Below are 6,000 nucleotides of genomic sequence, written 5' to 3'. Positions count from 1 at the left end.
GTCTACCTGATTGATAACTGTGGTTATTTGCTATGGTTGCTTACTTTAGGTCAGAAGTCTGTGGCAGCACATTATGCTGCCTTTTTGGGCTCATGGTCTGCATGTGAGCAAATAGTGCAAGAGGAACATTTCATATGACAGAATAGTATTTTTCACAGACCTCCAGAGGGATTACTAAAAAAAAAAAAAAAAAAAAAAGAGCCTAAAGTCACTTCAGATATAGCAACTTTTGCACAAGGTCTTCTCAGAATTGGCATATTTAATATTTCATTTTGGACTTTGTGAGAGGAGTGTGCTTGGCGCTGGAACAGCAGTCTGAAGCAGACAACTCGGCCAAGAGTAGATGTGCGATTATGTCTTAAAGAGGGAGGGGCTTGAACGGGTCCTCAGTCCGTTTGGTTTTTATCATTGAGTGTATAGTGGAGGACCGACTGCAGACTGGCTCCCTCTCCTCTCCTCTTGCTCGACTCTACAGCTCTACTTTGTCCCGTTCAGATCCGGAGGTAAGCGCAAAACAAACAAAAAAAAAACTTTACCAAACCCTTTTTTGAGGTTGATTATCAGACCTTATTCTGGTGAAAAGTTGAGGATGCTCCAGCGAGAGAAAAACACGATGCGTTTCACGACGGCGGTAGAGTATCATACTGGATCTCGGTTGCGCGCAAAGGGCTGCTGATTTCTACTTTTCTGAAAGTCTTGGCTTCGAGCCGCTCCCTCTTTTACGCGTTTTTCCACGCCAGCAGTTCACTTAAGGCAAAGTAAAGTCGTGATTGCGAGCTATGCAGAACTTTTCGATGGTTCAAAGTCATGACGCTGTCATGTAAATATTTCTTAACCGCGGGACTGCACAAAGAAACGCAGACGTCCAACCCTGTAGTGCGCGCTCACTCCTCCCGATTCTTATCGGGGAAAGTATGAAGGGATGGAGGGAAGGGAGGGCGGGGTGCCTCCAAAACCTTGGCCAGCCAACTTTTTCATCGCCTCTCAGCCGACATGACGCTCACTGCAGCCTGAGTCAACATTTCGGCCCGGAAGAGAACGTTGCAAAGATTTACCCTTTTTTTTTTTTTTTTTTTTCTTCCTGCCAGCAGCATCCTCCATTCGCTGAAGGAAAGTTGTGCCCCTGATCCAGAATGTGACTAAACCTGTTGAAATTTGAGGAAAGTGTATAAAGTTGGCTCAGGGTGGGCCCCATATGGCTGACAGCACACCACATACTCCTCAAAGATCAAATCTGAGCGTAAAACCACGCTGAGATACAGAAGGCAATTGTCTTTTCGTGTATGAACCTCAAACGCATCCAGCATCTCCTGCAGACAAAGCCACAGGGCAGACTTGCAGGGGGCAGGCCTGCTCGCTCCGCAGATGAATCCGCTTCTCATCGTTTCAAGGTATCACGTTCTTTGCAATCCCACCACCCCTCAGGCAAAAAGGCTCTCTTCAAGTCTCATTGTACTCGAGTTGGGCATAAAGTCTTTTGATCTCGGCTTTATTACATTGTAGTATCTGCGAAATGGAAGCATGGCAAATGGGAGAGGGCGGAGGGAGAGGGTAGATCTGTAGGTTCTTTTCTTTTTGAACGCTTCCAGGCCAAGAGACAGCATCGTAATTGTCCATGAAACTGTATCTGATAAGTTGCGCAGTGTTGGGAAAACACATGGAGAATGCCCTCCGCTCCTTATAAGGTGCAGGCCCAACCTGGTGACAGATGATTGGAATAGGCTCTGGAATGCGATGCATAACAGTCTTCTGGTACAGTGGTTCTCAACGCTTCTGTACCCCCACAGGCCCAACAAACTACCCTCAGTACCCGTCCAGCAACACCACCCGGTCATGGTTCATGGTCCCAATGTGCTCATTTCCACTACTAATATTTTAGGCATTTATTCATTAGGTTACCTCAGGCAATTTTTAACCAGCTATCCTTTTGGCTTTGTCTTCCATTTAACCGTACTTAAACTTATTTGACCACTTTTCTTATACTGTCAGCTAACTATTTCAAACTCTCTGTCCATTATTTAAACAAAAATCAGCCATTTATACATTTCCTTTTGGTATTTAATTTACCAATTACTTTAAGCTAAGCATTTCTTTTTTTTAACCACTCCTTTTAGCTAACTATTTCAGCTGTTTATCCATTACTTCTGGCTGAAGATTAAACTTTTTTTTTTTTATCCACTATATATGATATATATTAACAAATCATAATTCCTTTTTTGTTAAATTAGTCAGTCCACTTATTTTGTGATTGTTGCGATTAACAAGGCTTGATATTGCAGCAGCTTTTCTTTGAAACTTTTGATGTAGTTTGCGAAGTTTAAAGTAATTTTTTGTGGTAAAATTGCAGAAGTTAGCAAAGCTATCGAGTCGAAGAAAAAACTAGATTTCTTTTTAAACTACTATCGAATAAAAAGTCATGTAATCCCTTCCTACGATTATAAACGTACTGCACATCACAGACATATTTTAGTTCAAGTCTTTGTTTTTGTAAAAAAAAAATTTTAACTTAAGAGTACCGTGAGGGTTAAATTTACAAAAGAATTCCCAAAAATGATGTCGCCATACAAAACAGACCGTCTGTGACTGTAATATACAACACAATGGCTAAATCTCCTGTAAAATGAAGGACTTTAGCAACTTTTTAAATTATATCAATTCAACACATACTGTATGCACAGCAACAAAGTGCACTCTCACAACTGGAAGTGTGTATAAAACTAATTTAACATATTCCTCATTCCCATGATAAGACCACATTTCCCATAAACCCCGGCCATTATGGTTTTTCCACTCAGCCAGCATGAGGTTTGTTTTGATGGTGAGAGGAGAGGTAGTGAGCCTTGCTATCTGGAGTTATTTTTGTTGACAAAGCGATTTTTGTTTGGATGGGATTACTTTGTGCTATGATACCTTTAGCATAGCTTCCGCAGAGAAAATCTTTTCGCGGTAAAAAAAACAAAAACTGCAGGAATTGGTTGCATTTGTGTTCATTATTATGACAGCAAGATCACAATGTCCTGGAGGAACTGATTGGTTGAACCACTCGATTTTGTCCGCTCCCTGGCAATTGCAGAGGTACCCCAGCTATAGGACCTATTTTGTTGTGTTGTTTCAAGTTTTTGCATGCATGTTCACACACGTACAGAAACATACACGTGCAGCTATTTCTAGGCTGAAACCAATAAAACTGCAGGCTTTACGCTAAAACGCATGTCGTGCTTTGTACTTAGAAGGGGATTTTATAATTGGCACGATATGATATGGGTGGCGAAGAATCTGGAGGTAATTGCACAGAGTGATAACAGGGGTTTGGCAGTGTGGGGCGAGAGCCAGGGCCAGGGTTAGGGCTGGGCTGGCAGGATGTAGGGAACACTGCCATGCATTTCCGGAGTCTGGCTCTGGACTGCGCAGTGCGGTGAAAGCTTCTAGTTACTGTATGCTGACTTCCCTCTTTCTCCCTCCGTCTCCTTTTCCATCCCCGTCCTCTCTTCTCCCTCTGTTTAAAGTTAGCTGTTGGAGTGGGTGATTATTCTGCCTCTTTCTCTTCCCAATCAAGAGATGCCAAGGCATGAAGCATCTACAGTTGTGTGTTTACACAGATGAACTGTTTGTAGGTGCTTTGTTATAGTTTGACGCTCGATACTCATAATCCAGCGACGTATCAAGTTCCAAAGCAAGAAACCAGAGTTTCCTTGCGAGGCAATAGTTTTTTACCACCGCTGAGCGAAGGCAGCCAACCAAGTGGCGAACTGAATTTGAATTCAATGGAAAACTGGCAGAGGCGACTTTCTAACACAAATGATCGGACCACTTTGTTCTTTTTAAAAATAGATGTGTACCTACACTTTGTTCGGCGTTGAGGCTTTGTGGTTCCGTTTCCAGTGATCACATGCTGACATGTCAGTCCAAACATACATTGTTTGTGCACAGCAGGTGCCAGAGCTATTTTCTGGTTTCTTCTCATAACGGACCAGTGAAACTATGTCAAGCATGTTTCCTGTGCTCAAGTCGTTTTACCCCGTTGGTTTAATCTTATGCAGATTTGTTTGTTATAAGAATATGCTTTGAGAAAGAGATGCGGCCTCAACCGTGCCTGCAGAACCACAAGCAAAATTAGTGCTCCCTGTTTTATCAATGGTGTCCTTGTCATCAGTGTGCACCACTTGCTTGGAATAACGTCAGTTTCGGTTGTTAGGTTTGTGTCTTCTGGACGGCAGCAGGAGTAGGACAGGGTTCAGCTCATGTGAAGCGATTGTGATTGACGCGCCGCTAACGCTCGTGGGACTCTGGGCCTGGACTCGAGCCCCACAGCGTACTCGTTCTGTCCCCCCACCCCCTTCTCCTTGCCTTTGAATTCGATAGCATGTAATTTGAAGGCACTGCATCCAGAACCGCACACTAAGTTGTATAATATGGTGAGCTTGGACGGACGGGCAGATGTCGGGTTGGAGAGGAATTCTGAACTCTCTCACCGAGTAACGACGGTCAGCAAGTGGTAGGCCAAAACTGGCAGGGCTGCTTAAGGGCTTGTGAAGTCACACGAGGGTGTGAAACCTTAGATGATGGTTTTTTTTATGCAGTGAGGGTTTGTGATATATAAATTTCTGGTATTTGACATGTCAAAAAGGAACATTTCTCGTACTGTGAATTTTTCCGTGTGTGTCATTTAGCTTTATACCCTGTTTGTTGTTCCTCATTTTGCAGCCAAGCTGACATGGAACAGTTGTGTAGGGGGAGCACGTAGCTCTTGGATGTTCTGGCATTAGTTCACTGCACAATTAGACTGTAGTTGTGTCCTGGGTAATGGAGAATGCTTTCTCTCCTCATCTTTCCAGACCTATAACAGATTCACCACCAAATTAAGCCTGATTTAATAGGGGTTTTTTTTCGAGCCACATATTCGATACACTGTACATGCATAAAGAATTTCATAATGATCCCCCGTCCCAGGATCTATATTTTGACTTCCTTTCCTTCCAAACTAGCTCTCAAACTTTGATTCTCCTGTCTGAAGCAGTCATGTGGGCACAAAAGACCTGTGTTTGAATTCCTCTGGGCTTTAGTCACACTCTGATGAAGAGGGTTTGTTAGATCAACCTCTCACTCGTATCGTTTTCTGACTTTAAAGTGCGATCACTCAAGGCCAGATTGCCTAATAGGCTGCATGGCACGTCAGTGTTGGTAATTGGCACACTGGTTTGCCATCTGCTCGTTGCCAGATGCCAGAAGTTTAATAGCTATACAAAATTTAAAAAAAGACTATTGTATTCCTATTTGCTCTTACTGGATCTTTGTTTTTTTAATAGTGGATGATATAATTCACGAGGCAACCTTCATATCTTAAAAGGTAAAAACTTCCTCTCTTACTCACGTGGTCTGCATTTCATGGGGTTTTAGTTGATGATTGATTGTGCGAGAGTGAGGTCAGTGCTCCTAAGCAGCGCTTCTGATGTCATCCTACAAAGATGCATGTTCTCCCCTTCATTCCCTAAAGCGGGTTATTCGAAGAAGTGTGCAACCTTGTTGAGAGGGGACATTTAGCCTTTGGGCTTCTTCTCATCTGATAAAACAAGCACAGGAAATGTCTCTGTTAGCTGATTGGCCTTGTGTTTTCCTTCGGCGTCCTCCCACTGGGACCTCAGACGTGCACAGTGTGTCCCTGTGGCAGAGGACCCACCTTACATGTCTCTCCCTAACAGCTACATTAACTTCCCCTTCGCCTCCCTTCTTTCCTGTAACACCAGTCTATTTCACCTCAGCTCTTTTTCTCCAGAAAAGAAATGATTACTATAACGTTCATTCTCACTTCGCCCAACTTCTTCTCTTTGCCAACTTTCCATTCTTTCCACTCTGTCCTCTCTTCACCTCCCCTCTCCTCCTCCTCCTCCTCCTCCTCCTCTTCTTCCTCCTCCTCCTCCTCTTCTCAGCCTTTCGTCTTCTTCCCAAAGAGTCCCAAATCTAAACAAACACAGCTAATCAAGAGCCTGTCAAATCACCGTT

The 6,000-nt window shown here is 43.4% G+C and overlaps 1 protein-coding gene across 1 annotated transcript in view; it reads left to right on the top strand.

Annotated features, from left to right (window-relative positions):
• Positions 1-406: 406 nt before the first annotated feature.
• The window catches only part of cald1a (caldesmon 1a), a 52,509-nt gene continuing 46,915 nt past the window's right edge, over positions 407-6,000 (top strand). Inside the window, exon 1 of the mRNA XM_069709195.1 lies at positions 407-503. The gene's annotated coding sequence lies outside the window, so the exon portion shown is untranslated. The remainder of the gene's footprint in view (positions 504-6,000) is intronic.

This window comes from Brachyistius frenatus, unplaced genomic scaffold (genome assembly GCF_029030835.1).
Source record: "Brachyistius frenatus isolate BFR_SWC_R1_liver_20210118 unplaced genomic scaffold, ASM2903083v1 Contig_81, whole genome shotgun sequence".
Taxonomy (NCBI): Eukaryota; Metazoa; Chordata; class Actinopteri; family Embiotocidae; genus Brachyistius; species Brachyistius frenatus.
Note: the sequence above shows the minus strand (reverse complement) of the source record. Positions and strands in the feature narration are given on the sequence as shown.